The sequence below is a fragment of the Rosa chinensis genome, chromosome 7 (assembly GCF_002994745.2).
Source record: "Rosa chinensis cultivar Old Blush chromosome 7, RchiOBHm-V2, whole genome shotgun sequence".
NCBI classification, from domain to species: Eukaryota; Viridiplantae; Streptophyta; class Magnoliopsida; order Rosales; family Rosaceae; genus Rosa; species Rosa chinensis.
Window position 1 is genome coordinate 31,642,088 of NC_037094.1, and position 17,220 is coordinate 31,659,307.

Consider the following 17,220-nt stretch of genomic DNA (forward strand, 5'->3'; position numbering starts at 1 on the left):
TGAAAACCCGAAAGAAACCAGAGATATCAAAATGATGAGCACCTTTGGGAAAAGGAAAGGACTCCTGAATGCTGAAGATTTCGAATATAATGAAATCGAACATGTGGTAAAAAACTCCTCAATTCCAAAATTAGATTTCAAACAAATCTACAAAAGGGGAACGTTTGATCTGATGGATAGCCATCACTTCAAATTATTGGAATTTACAACCCCCTCTACAACAGGAAAAACAGATCTGCTGATGATCACTCCTGCAGAAGTTGCCAGAGCAAGAACAAAAAATTATCAATTTATGCATATTGGAGCAGTCCAAGTAGGCATAAAACTTCTTACCCGAGAAGGTATAAACTGTTCAGTTCTATGTGTCTTGCAAGACAATAGACTAACAGATTTTCAAGCTAGTCTGTTGGGAACACTTGAAGTATCTTTATGCAACCAAGTGGCTTATTTCAACTGCTTCCCAAATTTCTTAACCAGCTTGAAAGATGTAGCTCACTGTCTACGACTAAGAGTCAAGACAGATGACATATCAATGAAAAAAGATATGTAAGAACTGGCAAGGATATTGAACATCCCAGGTCTTACTACTGGGTTCCTTACCAGCCAGAAGAATCATTCACAGCAGATTCACAAGGTTACTTGGAATGAAGTAACTTTTCCTATTGAATGGAAACTTTCTGGTCCGAAAAAACCAGTAGAAAATGCCAAGGAAAAAGTTTATGAAAGCAGAACGACTGGAGAAATCAGTCTAAATTTTGACAATTACAGAAAAAGTGATGTCTGTCCTGAAAATATTAGGATAAACAAAAATATTCTCAGAAGAAGCTATAGCACTAGAGAAGCTAGTGTCAGTGGTACTAAATACTCTGAAGAATCATCAGAGTCTATCACTAAAGAAGAATTAGAAGCTGATCTAAATAGACCAGTAAATATGCTTAGAGCACAAAAGCTCTATGACCTCTATGATGAAGTAGAATCTTGTGAAAATCCTGAACGATTAGAAAAACTAATTGAAGAAATGAAAATTTTCAAACCAAGAAAGGAAAGAAAACTTCTTTCCTATCAAGATATTGATATGGAAGTAGGAGAAAGCTCCAAAACTATCATCATAAGAGAAAAGGGAAAAATAAAACTCCCTATACAGAAAGCCCCTACGGGAAAAAGAGAAAGAAATTCTCAAAGATTTGTCCCAGCAGACAATATACCCAGAATACCAATTTCCACTCATGGTATCTGGCAAAATGTAGACAAAGCTCTAGACAAGAGAAAAACTCTTCACCAATGGGTTGATTGCTTGATGATGGCTTTTGCTCTAACCCTTGGAAAATTTGAAGCACCAGATCTTCAGGTGTACTATGAAACTACTCTTACCGGATTAGCAAAAAAGTATTACTTCTCTTTCAAAGAGACTGCCAGAGGAAAAGACTGGCTCAAAGAAATAAAAAATTCAAAATCTCCGTATGATTTTGCAGTACCCTTGTATGATCAGTTCTGTGGAGATCTCTCAAACCTGAGTGAGAAGTCTAAAGAAACAGCCAAATCAAATATCTATGCTCTCAAAATCTGTGACATGAGATATTTTGAAGAATACTTGAATGAATTTCAAGAATACTACTGTACAATCGGTGAACTAGAGAATACTGATCTAGTCAACCTGTTGCACAGGAAACTCCCTGAACCATGGAGAACAGTTGTGAGAGAAAGCACAGTTGAAAACCAATTGAAAGATTTTCAGTTGGAGGAATTGCCGACAGAATCAGGCAATTACTGCAAGAGCAATGCAAAGCCAATCTTAGAGCTAAGATGGCCAAGAAGCAACTCAAAGGAGTTGAAAATTTCTATTACGGAATATTGGATATGCCAACCAACTGGGGATGTCATGATTCCAAGTTCCACAGAAAGAAAAAGGAAAAATATTACTCTAAAAGATTCAAAAAGAGTAATAAGAGAAAAGATTGGAAATTCAAGAAAAGTTCCAATTTTAAGAAACAACAAGATGAAGATCCTAAAAAAAAATTCTTCAAGAAAAAGAAGAATCACCAAGTCAACGATAAACAACCAAGCAAGAAAGCTTGCAGATGTTGGTTATGTAAAGCCGAAGGACAGTATGCCAACGAATGCCTGGAAAAGGGTAAGAGATCTACTAAATCTCTATTTGACGAATATGAGCCCATACTAGAAACAGCTAATATGAAGGGCTACGAAATAGCCTATTCTGATGAAGAAGATGACAACAGGACAGTTTACTCTGCTTGGTTTGCAGAAGAAGAAGAATCATCTGATTTGGAAATAGATTCTGAAGTAGAATACTGGGAAGAAAGTAAGACGGAAGCTATAACGTCTTCTTATCGGGTGAACCCTGGTACATTCGTTTGTGACTACTGCCTATGTCACTAAAAGAATAGACTCCCTATGTTCTGTGAAAAATCAAAAAAGACTTATCACAAAGAATGCTTCATAGCTGAAGCAAGAAGAAAGACCAAAAATGGCCTTGTTAGCCAATTGGTAGAACAAGAATATACAGAATATTTCTCTGAATAAAAAGAGAAAGAAATAGAAACTATGGAATCCTCTTCCTCAAAAATAAAGGAAGAAAAATCAAGAAAAAAAAACTCGATACAACTACAGAACTGGTTGAAATACCAGAAAATGTTCCAGAAGAATGTAAACCATTCATACCTCAGGAACAAGCTCAAGAAAATGAGCTTCGACAATCGAAAGTCATCTCTACTAGTAGATACAGCAACTATATAGAGATTGGACTCAAATTTCCTGATCATAAAAAATATCATCTACATGCATTTGTAGACAATGGATCGGGATTTACTGTTGCAAAGAGATTTACAATTCCAGAAGAACTCTGGAAAGAAGATAAGAAAAGAACAGCTACTACTGTCACGTTTGATGGAAGCCATCTTACAATGAATAAAGTAGCAAAAAATGTTCATATCACCATCGGTGGAGGAACATTTATCATCCATAACGTTTGGCAATCTGAAGGCCAAGGATTTGATTTCTTGTTGGGAAATGATTTTATTCTCCAACAGAGATTCATCCAGGATGAAGAAGTGATAGGCTTCAAAAAAGGAGAACGGGTGTTCTGGGCGGACCGGCTTACTCAAGCCATAAGTGTAGTAGGTCCAAACTTTACTACACAATATCAGAGATCACAACCGAATAGTGATGATCTTACCCCCTACAAACCCAAATTCGAACCCATACACCAAATCAAACAACAAGAAGAATTACTTGTTGACGAATCCTCTGACGAAGAAGAAGAAACAACTAGCGAAGATGAAGAAGCTAGTTTCATCCATGAGCATAACCTCAAGCACTTCCAAAATAAGCTTGAGTCTCAGAAAATCCCTACTCTTGATAAAATCAAGAAACTACTCGAACAGAACATTGATGTAGATCGTCAGAAGTTTTGGGAAAAAGACCCAGTGGTCTGTGAATTACGATTACATGATATGAATGTCATCGGTCATGTCAAAGCTATTCCTCAGTATAAAGAGGAAGACCAAAAAGAATTCAGAAATATATTGAAGATCTCCTGAACAAGACATTAATTCAACCTTCAACTAGCCCTCATCATACTCCAGCATTCTACATGAGAAATCATGTAGAAAACCTCAGAGGAAAAGCTAGAATGGTAATTGGCTACAGAGATGTCAATAAGAAGACCGTTAAAGACGGATATCAAATTTCTCAAGTAAGAGTACTGATCAACCAGCCCAAAGGAGTTAAAGTCTTTTCAAAATTCGATGCAAAGTCGGGTTTTTGGCAAGTCAAGATGCATCCTGAGAGTGTTCCTCTCACTGCTTTTGGGACACCACAAGGCCATTACGAATGGCTAGTAATGCCTTTTGGTCTAAAACAAGCCCCCTCAATCGTCCAAAGAAAGATGGACAACATCTTCAAACATGTGGCTGAATTATGCGTCGTTTATATTAATGACATCCTAGTCTTCTCCAAAAACAGAGAAGAACACATGAAACACCTCTATGAGGTTGTAAAGCTGATAGTTCAGCATGGAATTATCCTAGGAGAAAAGAAAATCTTCTTTATCCTCAACGAAGTTGATTTCCTAGGAATAAACATAAAAAATGGAGTAATCAAACTCCAACCCCACATCCTTGAGAAAATCTGAAAATTCCCAGATAAAATTCCTGATGCTAAGAGTCTAGAAAGATTCTTAGGAGTTATCAACTATGGGAGAGATTTCATTCCCAAAATGTCAGGACTAACAGCAATGCTATCTCCTAAAACAAGTTCTAAGAGAAAATGAAACTTCACAGAAGATGATGAAAAAATTGTGAAGCAGATAAAAAACCTCCCTCCTCTACAACAACCAGAGGAAAATGATGAAATTATCCTCCAAACTGATGCGAGTGATAATTACTGATCCGGTGTTGTCCTTGCAAAAACACCTAGAACTAACATTGAAAAGATCTGCAAATTCTGTAGCGGCAAGTTTAGCCCTGCAGAACTAAACTATCCCACAGGGGAAAAGGAAATTTTGGCTGTCAAGAAAACTATTTTAAATTCTCTAGCTTTTCTTGGAAAACCTTTTACTGTCCGCACCGATTGTGCTCGAATAAAGAATTTTAAAAATTTCAAACTTGATAAAGCTGCTGATAGAGGAAGATTAGCAAACTGGCAATTATTTCTTAACCAATATGATTATAATGTTGAATTAATTGCAGGAAACAAGAACTATCTTCTAGACGCCCTAACCAGATAAATGTCAATGTTCAGCCAAAAAGATGACGATGAAGGTCGCAATCCCAGAAGCAGAATAACTGGGAAAGAACATGAAACCACCGAGGATCCCAAAGAAAAAATCCTCAAAAGATTCTTGCTAAGTCCAAAAGGACTAGCCACAATTGATCAATCCCAGGGTAAAGGATTGGCTAGCCCGTCTCAAACGGTAGACGGTAAAGGCTCATCAAGACTGTTGACTGTTGTTGCTTTGTCAAAAAGCAAACCAACTCCAACTGGAGTTATAAATGTTTTTAATTGTGAACTAAGAGCATTTGCTGATCCTGTGTTCAGAACTGGCAGGAGGCTAGCTTACCACCAAAAGGTAATCCTGGATAACCATTTGCCTTTCAAGAAAGAAACAATGGTATTATGTTCCCAGCTCTGTTCGCATTAGCTGAAGAACTCCATGAAAATGCTAGACCACAGCATGAAGAAGTTCATATACAGCAGAGTGCTATTAGAAGTGAAAAAATTCACTATCTTGAAGATCCAGAAAGTGCTAGAGTTCCTATCATAGCACTAAAAGAATCAGATTGGTTTGAATTCCATAATCTGATTGGAAGCCATAATTCTGAAGATTGTATTCCTCCAACCCTCTTCATTGTTGCTGGACCTTATGTTGGAAGATACGGAGTTAATGTTCAGAGTGAACATCCTCAAGAACACAAGTTTTGGCTTGTTGAAAATGGTTTTGTCCATAATCTATAGACCAAAACAAATGATGATCTCAAAGGCCTACCCCCTATCATCATCAACACAGTCAAAAACGTCAGAAAAAATGACTGTACTCTAAGACTGAAGTTCAGATCTACTCCACCAGAATGGATTCATAGAACAAACGGTGAAGTTGAATATATTTCTCCTTGTCATTATGTGAGAATTATTCAAAAAAGATATCTTCAGCCCGCCTGTGTTGGATACAATGGCCAGCCAAATTCAAGCATTCATTGGATGAAGGCCATGTCTCTCGAATACATTAAGAAGATCATCCAAGAAGATATAAGAAATACTTTCCTGGCAGCAGGAGAAAAAACAATAATCACTGCTTATGATCATCCTGAAGCAATCAGCAGTAACCTCTTCATATCTCTCACAAGAAAAGAGATAGACTCGACACTGGCATGCCTACAGTGGGTTGAAAAGCTTGAAAATGACAACCACTAAAAGATGTATGTGGATACAGATGTCGAGGAAAATGCAACTACTGCCAGAATGCCCAAGATGGAAAGCAACTCCTATGTCCTCGACGACAACTCAGAAACGGACGAGAACATGTGAAGCAGCATGTGTAGAAAGCACCAAAAGCAACTTTGGAATTTTCCCAAAATGTTGCTTTTGCTTTTCAAAAGGAAGAAGGTGAAAAACATTTCACCTAAAGGAATCTGCTTTTGCCAATTGACCTCCATCATCAAGAGCACTGTCGAAAGCAGATAATCACAGAGTTGTTCTGTTTGAGTTCTGCTCCCTATATAAGGAGCTTTAAGTTTCATTTGTAAGGCATTCGAAAATTAGGAAGAATCATATTCTCTCAAGAGTAAGAAAGTCATAGTAGCAGTGTGCTCATTCCTTCCTGTCTAGTGTGAAGAAATGTGCTTTCATTTCAAGTAAGTATCTGTAATCATTCTTATGGATAGCTAAAACAACATCTTAGCTGTTTACCTGAGAATGAGGCTCTGAAGTTTTAGTCAGTAATTATGTTTGAATAAATATTTTCAGATTGCTCATCCACCTTGTCATTATTTTAAAGAACGATGTTTTAGCATTTATTATGTTTCTGCCTTATTCCTGTACTATTTTCAGGCTTAGACTTTCCTTTTCTTTTTTTTTGAAAAATTGATTCAGCTTAAGATAGAAACAAGCAGCAGTGATTCCGCCTGTTAAAGTAACCGTTAGGCAGGGAGCCGTTAGGTGAAAGACTTGGGCATGTTGAAGGCTAGTTTTGTTTTTCTCAAAAGTATGAACAGATTTTTCTACGAAAAAGTAAAAGTTAAACCCAAAATTCAGCATAGGACATATCAGGCACTAAGTTTAGAAAAGACTACCACTATAGGTCTTTTCCCCTAAGATTTGTGTAAATGGGCACAATACAAACTTGTTAGTGCAAGTGGGCACAATACATGTGATTTCTGGGTAAACAGGAATTAACCCTTTTTTTAGAGACTTAAAGGATAACTCACCCAAGACTTCAAGGAATCATCATGGGCTTCAACTTCTATTAGATTCAAGATTTAGGTAATTGTGAGAGTTATAACTCAAGGGTAGTCATACTAGCTTCCTAGCTAATTGTGACTATCTTTGTTTTCTCCTACACTTCTATACTCTTTAATCTTTTTGTAATTTTGATGTCTATGATTATTATGAGTTGTGAGTAATTTCCTTGTTGGGGGTTAGGGTTGTGTGCCCTAACCCAAATTTGATGTAATGGATGCTTAATTTAATTTATATATGAAATTTGTTAATTATTGGATGCTTGTTTTTTGTGATAATTCATTAGAATACATGCTTAGAAATTGTCAACTCTTGGATATGTGTTTTAATAAGTCTAGATTAAATTTAGGGGATGACATCCTTAGAGTTTAGAGTTAGAACCCCGATTTAATATTCGTGGGAAGTACAAGCATGGTTCACTACATGATTAGCTTGGTCGCAATTATGGTAAGCTTGGTTGCCTAATTCCTCGATCTCTAGGCCTCTTTATGTGAATTAGTGACCCTTGAACCGGCTCTAATTCATGCCAAGTGGGTTCCTACGGCTCTTGAACTGGAGTAAGAATACCATGAAAGGGAATTTCAGCTCCTGAGCCTTGAAAAGCCTTGGTTATGACTTCTACCATCTTTAGTAAATTGCATGTTAATTAAATTAGCATCTAGAACATTGAATTAGGGTTAGGATTCATCCCTAACTACCAATCCCCTATTTATATAAATTTCTTTTCTTTCCTTTATTTAATTTAGTAGTTAGTTAAAGTTTTCATTTAAATTCTTGCACTTTAGTTATTAGAAATGCAAATTATAATATTTGGTGACACTTTCTACTTCATTGTAAATAGTCATCACTAGGCTCATAGCTTTGATTAAGCTTCGGTGCAAACCAAAGCCGAGCATTGGTAAAGCTTGGTCCTTAGAGTAGCATTTTTATTTATTTTTATTTTCTTTTTTTCTTTTTCTTTTGTTTGATAAGTATCTTTATTTCCGATTACCCAAGGATTGTGGGTTAGCCACTAATCCCCGTGGTACGATAACTTTGGGCATAATATTTCCCTATCTTGACAATGATACGTACGCTTGTGTAAATGTGTATCAAGTTACCCACACACTCTGTCTCGACTCCGGAAACCACTCCCAAGGATTAGCGCCATGCGCAAGCTTTAGTTCGTTGTCATATCACCGCTCTCGCCTTCGATTAGGGAGAAAACCCTAGCAGAGCATTTTTTCCATCTCTTTTCTTTATTACGTTCTTGTCTAAGAACAAAAAGCAGTTGTACTGTACCAATTACAATCCAATGATTCCAATCCAATCAGCCTATAATTTCAATTTTTTTTTTCTGTAGGATCAAATGTATAGCAATAATATTTTAATTTTTGTCATGGGTAACAACTTGATAACAATCTACTTGACATATAAAAATAAACCGTTGATCGAGTACAAATTCATGGATTACTTGTTATAAAACAGTATACAAATACACCAAATTTGGATCAGTATATAGCAGCTAACTTTATTTAATTAATGGAGCAACTCCTCATTATACTTAATTATAGATCATTTTCTTTTCTTTTCTTAGAAATCTTATCCTATATATATAGATTTTTTTTTCACTCTCAATCTCTCATGCTCAGTATGGTAGTAATTAATTTAGTATATATAAGACCACTTCAAAAGTTATAGCAACTTAATAATCTCACAAATACAACAGAGGCCTCCGAGCAACAAGGAGCGACCTCGAGAGGCGAAAACTAGGGTCCTGTGTGGCTGTAGCGATCGTGCGGCATCCAGACCAGGCAGTGGAGGGTTGGCAATGGCGAGAAGATGAAGCGAGGCAGTTGTTGCTTGGTCGGCGACGTCGTATGTTCTGGGAAGCGGGTTTCGGCAGTCAGTTGGAGAGTAGACAGCAGAGAGTTAAGTTGAGTTTGGTCGGGTCGAGAGTTTCTTCCTCGACCATGATGATGGGGGAGAGCCGAGGCCGGCCACTGGAGGAGGGGGCTCCGATAAGATCTATCTGAAGGCAGAAGGGAAGGAGGTGGGTGATGGGTCGTGGGCCCTATCTAGTCGGGTTGCAACCTGGCTGGGCTCACCCATTTCTCTTCTCTTTCTCTTTTGGACCCGGTTTGGTTTGGGCTAGTGGAGTAGCAAGGCTTTAAGTTTTTTGTTGCTTTGAATAACCGAGCGTCGCTCGGCTTTTACCTTATACTGCCGTTGATCATCGTTGTTTGCTGATTGATGAGTGGTGATGTACACCAATGAAGGTCTTAGGCGTCAACGTTTGTCAAATTGCTTGCTCTGATTTAAGGTTTGATAGGAGTAGGGGTTTTTTATTTTTTCGCATTTTCTTTTTAGTTTTTTTTTTGGTTGCTCTACTCTATGCAGGCTGATTTGTGCATAAAGATATAATATGAGGGATTCGAGGTCCCTCCAGCTTGACCGTGTGGGGTCGTTGCTATTATTAATGAAACCTGTTTCCGTGTCCCTCAAAAGTTATAGTAACTTTTAATTATAACAAATGTTTTCAAGTAATGCTAGAGGAACCAACTTTTTAGGTACCACCTGCATCGCACCTTATTTGGCAGCGGATGTAGCACGAAGCTTAACCAATCAAAATATTCCATGAAATGATGTGGCAATCCCTCATCAACAGCCACATAAAGTGAGATGCAAGGGAGATCCAAAAAGATGGTCCCCATAGTATTATTCAAATTTTTCTGTTAGGGCAAAATCATATTCATTTCGAGTTAGTACCTTTGTACAGATATAGCTAATTTCACTCTAGGCATATATAGAGAAAATTTTACAAATGGTATCCAAAATAAAGTCCATTCATCACTTTGATACATCAATTTTAAAAACTATCATGTTGGTACCCCAATATTAAAATTCGAACTACTTTTAGTACATGTCATCTATAACGATGTCAAGCCTTTATTTTTCAAGGGATACTTTTGTCTCTCCATTTCTTAAATCAATTTTTTTTCTTACTCAACAACTATTTTCTCAACAAGAACCGCTTCCTTCTTTTCTTTCTTTCTTTATTACCATCACCCAAGAAACCCAAGAAACAAAGCATATTTGATTATATCCTAATATACCGATCGATCGCTCTACTCTCAACCTCTTATTTCTAAAACATTGAAACTAGTATTCTAAATCAAATCCCCAAATTCAATTTAGGGTTTCTCTAGATCAACTTCAACCTTCATTGTCTTCTGCTAACATCCGATTCCAGGTGAAGTTTTGATTTTTGGATTAAGGATAGAAGATGGAGAATATAATTCATATCCAAGTTTCGGTTCATGCTATTCCCTGCAAAAAAAGAAGATGATTGTGGTAGTTGGGTTGGACAATGGTGGGAAGACGACTACCCTTTACAAATTACACTTTCACTACTAGAATTCTGTTCATTTACATCAGTCCAGAACCGATGTAAAACTAAATTCTGACCGATGTCTTTGTGGCTGATGTAAAAGATATAGACATCAGTATAAGCACGTTTTTAACCGATGTCCCAGACAACAACCAACATCGATTCTAAAAAAAAAATCGATGTATAATCATTATAATCATCATAATCTTATATGTTAACTATATTTAATTCTTCATATTTTCACATTTTATGCTTAATAAAATATATCTCGAACGATACCTAAGTGAACATTTAAATCGATTACAATTTCAGAAATGATGTCTAATACACTCGTAGACATCAGTCTCCAAAAAATACTAGATGATCGTGTTCATTTTTATGTGCAACTTGCCGCCTTATTCTCCTCAAAACGATGTATGTACCTTTAGGCAACATCAGTTAATCTATTAAGAATGATGTTTTATGTTACTAGGAACATCGCTTTTCGTTAGTTGAAACGATGTTCATAATCATGAGACATCAGTCCAGTTTTAGGTACTGATTTGTAATCTCTGAATTGACATCGTTTTCTTTGACATTGGTGTTTTGTTTCCCATTTATATAAATCAGTTCATATATATAAGAATGATGTGCAAGTAATCATCTAGCTGCTGCTGGTTGGAAATTAAAGATCTAGAAATACATTTTTCATATATATCATCCAAAAATTGGGGCTTTCCATTCATTTTCTCATCTTCATTCATGATTCTACATAATTCACAAACCAAAACCCCAAAACCTACAAAGGCTAGCCCATAAACATAATAGCAACCAACTATATCAGTTCTACATATATACACCAAACTTTCCTTCAAAGCAAAAACTAGCTAGCCTTTCTCAAAAATTTCTTCGTAGCCACAAGTCATACACCCAACTCTGTATATAATCAGCCACTTCAATGCGCACCTCATCAATTTGAGCTTGTCTATATAATTTGCGTGTCTTTACCGCCCACTAGAAATGCATTAAAGAACATATAAGTCACAATGGGGCTAAACAAGCTAATACTTAATTAAACTAAAATGTTCTTCATAAGTATACTAAAAATATTGCAGCATTACCCCGGATTGTAAGGCATAAAGAAAATATGATCAGATTTTCCCTCTTTTAACCAATCAACTAAGTACCACACAAAGTCCGGTCTTTGACAATTATATGTAGCTGCCGGATCAACAAAAGTGTCCAAAAGGTCCCTTTCAGTAATAAGTTCATGCAAGTACCTGTGTCAAAAGCTAAGACATGAAATGCAGCAAAACCCCATAATCCATATCACCTTGCCACACATAACCATTTGCAACAACATAGAATAAATATGTTCGAATTTTTCCACAAAAATCTAGGATCAAAGTCTTATATATGGTTGAAACTTGGCTGATATCACTTAATTTGAATAGTTGCATGAACAAAATAAGAATTATTGCACTAGAGAAAGTGAAGCTTACCCCTCATATGCTCCTTGGCCAATCCACTGCATCTCCAACAGATTAATCACATTCTCAGACAAGATAAAGAGTTGCGTGGGTTCACCAAACACTTCTTTAGATATCGACATCACATTCAACACTTCATATACAAATTCAAGATTGATTATCAACTTGTCATACAATCCATGCACAAACTAAAGACTCAAAATCATCACTTAAACACTTCAAACACAAACCATCAACTGAAAATTAGCTAAACACTTCACATAGTTCATAGACAAACCAACAGCAGAGTTGGGTTGCTAACCTGAATAGTTGGGATTTCACAATGCACAAACTAGTCCAGCCTTGATGACCCGTGGATAACCTGCTGCTCCTTGCAACTAACTTGGTATCTTACAATTTATTGAGATAAGGAACATCAGATTATCGCAATATTGAAATTGAATAAGACTTTACTACTACAACATCAGATTATGAACAAAAAGAGTACAAAATGATTTCAGTCATTGTATTAGTAATACTCCCATGTCCCTTCTACTTCATTTGACCCATTATCTAACTAATTACTTATTTCAAAGGATAACACCCACTAAAACTTCTATTAGAACATAAGAAAGAGCTAGTGACAAGAAATCACCTACGTAACCGCACGTTAAAGATTGATCTGAGAAGAAATCACCTGGGTAACTGCACATTCAATACTGATAACACAAAAACCTGCACAAAATTCTCACATCAGTTTTAATTTGATTCCGAACTCACAAGATGAGAGCTTGCTCATAACTTTCAGTCAAACAAAGCTCAAACAGTACAAGAAAACAAAGATTACTTCAAACAGGGTGCATATCTATCTAAAAATTATTGATGCAAAATTGTTAAAGATCAAATCTTTAACATAATATTAATAGTAATAACAGCAAGAATAAATTTTGACCCCACCAGAAGAAGAGAGAAATCTAAGCATCAAAAGACAAAGCGAAGAATTCAAAAATAGCTTGGCTAGCTGAAGTAGATAGAACTTAACCCAGTTTCTACACAATTTGAAGTGCCACAAGTGTGAATAGGAACTGCCATCAGATATAAGAATTTCTGAGCAGCTAAATAGGTCACGAACAGACCATTTCATTGATTTCCAAGAAGAGATGTTCAATATAGGAAAAAATAACAAAGAGAAGGGAGGATTTGAGAAAGTGAGCTACGATTATACTAATAGTGGAGACTGATAAGAACCTACATATAGGCTAGAATTGTACAGATTGAAATTCCTATTTTTCATCAAAGGCAGAAGGATGCCATGTATCTGCTGCTAGCTAGTTGCACTAAAAACCTACAGCAGGTAAAAAAATTCTGAATGCATGCATGTTCCTATAAACTAGGCCCAGAGTCCTAGACTATTGTTGTTATGTTGATTAAAGAAGAAACATTCTACTGTATTACAACAAGGCAAACCGCTAACTTTCAAGCCAACATCCATCAAACAGTTCTCATTATTGTCTTTCATCTATTGCTTTATTAGACGATACATAGCAAGTTTGATTTGAAGTTATTGATTCCACTGAGAAATTCATGTAACATGTTTTAATCATCTTTAATGAAGGTGTACAACAGAAATATTCTGTTATGTAATGTTATCCCAGTAACATATAATAGTAATTCCCGCAGCAAAGCGCGGGCAAATGTAACTAGTATTAAGCTATTCAAGCATTCCAAGTACTAGACTACTTCTTGCAATACTTGAATAAAAACAAGTACGTCCAGATAGAAGTTTTCCTATTAAAAAAAAGGGGAAAAAAAAAGGGATCTCTTATAAGCCAAGAGGTACTGCTGAATCATTAGCAATAGTGAGTTACTTCAATTCTTCAAGCATATAGATGAAACATAATGCAAATTTCTCATAAGATGCAGTAATCATGCACTAGTTACCAAAACGAGAAAAAAGAAGTAGAGTCATGCCAGAGGTTAGAATTTTAAATGGAAACCTTGTGTTCGATCACATGCTAACCTAGATTTCTTTCAAGGACATAATGCAGCAAGGCCAAACACGTACTGAACAACTTAAATAATAAAGAATACGAGGGCATGCAAACAACTAATACTGAATCAAACTACAGACCAAAAGTATTCCAATTAAGCCTATAGTAATCGAGAAGCGGGGTGGCTTTTTCATCAAGATCGGCTGCTTGCTCAGTACTCCTCCAGAAGGATAAGTCGATCTTTAATTCCTAAAGCAGTATTAATGTTTCTGAACACTCAATATCATGTACAATCAACAAGGGGAGCCCTTCTAAGTCTTAGCATTCTCTTTCCACTCAAGCTAAATCTTTACCTTGTTACCTTGTTATGTTGATTAAAGAAGAAACATTCTACTGGACTATTGTCAACTATCTTGAAAATTGGTTCTGTCTTCTTTTCCCACAACAGAAAGGCAGGTGCGGAAGGAACCGAGTGACTGGATGACCCTACAAATGTTAGAATAAAGCAATTATAACCAAAATTTCATAGCTCACAATTTCAATTTGTACAAATTAAGATTGGAATGAAGCAAGAGAGCATATACCCAAGCTGGATTTCACTTTCTCCAGAAATTCACAGTTCTTCAACCCACCCACAAACTCGTTGCTTCTTAAACTCTAAACAAAAACAATCATACTTCAACAATAGCCCACAAATCCATACAATAATTTCGCCCAAATGAAAACAATAGCCCACAAAAACAATCATACCTATAAAGATTACTTCATCTCCGACCGGCAACTCGCAGCACTGTCCAATAATGGAGTCGTAATCGAATCCTACAAACCCTGCAGTGACCTCCCAGTCGTTCTCTGAAGCCACTAGCACCGAATCGTCGCCGCTCTCTTCCAGTCGCCGAGCTTCGATTCGAAGCACTAAGACTGAACGCCGTCGTTTAGAACGGCTTGGATGATGTCCTCATCCTCCTTGAAGCAGCAACGTCGTCGTCCTAGTAGGAGGGCCGTGAGCTTCTCACTGGACCAAGTCGATGACGAATAAGCCAAGGACGGTAACAATGGCGGCGACTTCGACTGAGGAGGAGAAGCTCGAGTTTGTGAGGAGCTCGCGTTTGGGAGAATGGAGGTCAGAATGGAGGTCGAGCTAGAGTCAAGACGCACAAAGCACGAGTTAGGGTTTCTGTTTTGGGGTTGGCCGGGTTTTTTTTCAAAGTGTTAAAATTTTAAGTTTTAGAACCCGCTTCCCCAAAATCACTTAAACACTTAGCGCTTCCACCAAAATTTGGTTCCCGCAAATTTTGAAACAAAAATATAGATATCAGTCATTTTAAGAACTGATGTTAATGATACACATTTAAATCGGTATTTTTTGAAAGCGATGTTAGACTACTTTTTTACATCGTGGGCAAGTCTGACCTATTTAAATGTTGTGATGTAAATGAACAGAATTCTAGTAGTGTTTGGAGAGGTTGTGACTACGAACCCGACTGTAGGCAGAAATGTCGAAAAACTTGTCGACAAGAACACTCGCTTTGAGGTATGGGATCTCAGTGGACAAGATAGACTGACGGATTCATGGGAAACATACTGCCGTGGAACTCATGCTATCATTGTGGCAATAGACAACATAGAAAGTGCCATAATTTTCATTATGAAGGACGAACTTCACGGGTTGCTTGGGCATGAGGATCTTCAACATTCAGTTGTATTGTTTTTGCTAATAAACAAGATCTCAAGGATGCCATGATCCCAACTGAGATCACTGACACTCTATCTCTTCACAGCATTAAGAACCACGACTAGCACATCCAAGCCTGATGTGCCCTCAACGAGGATGGGTTGTATGATGGCCTAGGTTGGATCGCTTCACTGATTACCAAGAAAACACCTAGTTGAAGAGTTTTTAGGCTATGATTAATTTGGCTAATTTTATGTTTCTTTGGTTTGAATTGCATGGACGATGAGAGATGTTTTCTAGGTTTCTGGCATGGATGGTGAGAGAGAATTTTGTGGTTAGGAGTACTGTTTGTAAAAAATTGTGTCGGATTTACATATTGAGGTACCAATGCAATAGTTTTTAAATGTAATGTACCAAAGTGATGAATGAACTTTATTTGGAGTATTGTTTGTAAAATTCTCTCGCATGTATAATATTGATTAACTCAGGTTGCTCATCAGTTGACTCATTCTTTCCTTTTGCATGCTATCATTGATTTGTTTCCTTTTGTTATTGAATTTTCAGGTTATATCGTCATTGTTGTGCACATATTTAGTTAGAAATATCGGGAATTGTAAGTACCTCATAAGTGAGCACATGTTTCACAATTCTAAAGCTTGTGTTCAATGAAAAAGATGGCACCTGCTATTTGAATTACTACACATCAGTAATTACTCATATCTTAAAAATCAATAATTTCACCGACGATATTTTCCTTTTTTTAGTCTCCCGATATTATCGTGACATACCAAGAGATTTTCATTGGAAATTCTCGAAATTTCGCAAAAGTTCCTATACTATAGCGACTCGAAATTTCACAAAAGTTTTTTTTAGTCTCCCGATATTATCGTGACATACCAAGAGATTTTCATTGGAAATTCTCGAAATTTGCAAAAGTTCTGATACTATCGCGAAATTCTCGATATTTACCTTTTGTTTCGTGGCGCAACAGTCCAATTTAGGCACCAAACTTGATTTTAAATCTGAAACAAAAAGCTAATCATCCTTACCAGTGTGTCGAACCTTGGTTGTGTAGGAAAAGTGCAAATGTCTCAACCAGTCCAACAATTCAAGGAATTGGAATATGCTTATACCTACAAATATATATTTGTTTCTATTTTTGAGAAATTATCCTTTTTATTTTTTATTTTTTTATGAATCTAAAAACAACTTATAAAAAGAGGAGAATGCATCACTTTTAGCTATTCCTTCTCTTGATGAGGTCTTCACTGCAATACAAAGCATGGATGGGAAGAGTGCTCTTGGGCCTGGTGGTTTTAGGGGTAAATTTTTCACTTTTTGTTGGTCAGTGTGATCCTAGCAGTTCAAAGTTTCTTCAGTAATGGGTTTATTATGCAGCACTTCAGCTCCAATGTTCTGGTCCTTATTCCCAAGCTGCAAGATTCTGAGAGCATTTCAGACTTCCGCCCAATTACTCTTGCAAATTTTGTATTTAAAATCATCACTAGAATTGTGGCAAATAGATTTGGCCTCATTGTCTTGAGGATTATCTCACACCTAGTGAGGGTGCGTTTGTCAGAGGTTGACGCTCCATCATTGATCCTGTTGTTCTTACCTTAGAGTGTGTCAACCTATTTGACCACAAATGCAAGTACGGGAATTTAGCAATTAAATTTGACATCCGCAACACTTTCAACACACTGGATTAGAAATTCCTAATTCAAGTTCTAATGGCCCTTGGGTTGAGCGAGAGCTTTGTAAATT

General features: G+C 36.7%; 1 pseudogene; it reads left to right on the top strand.

The window, feature by feature from the left end:
* The first annotated feature begins 10,256 nt into the window (after positions 1-10,256).
* On the top strand, positions 10,257-15,836 carry LOC112175324 (annotated as a pseudogene).
* Positions 15,837-17,220: the final 1,384 nt, after the last annotated feature.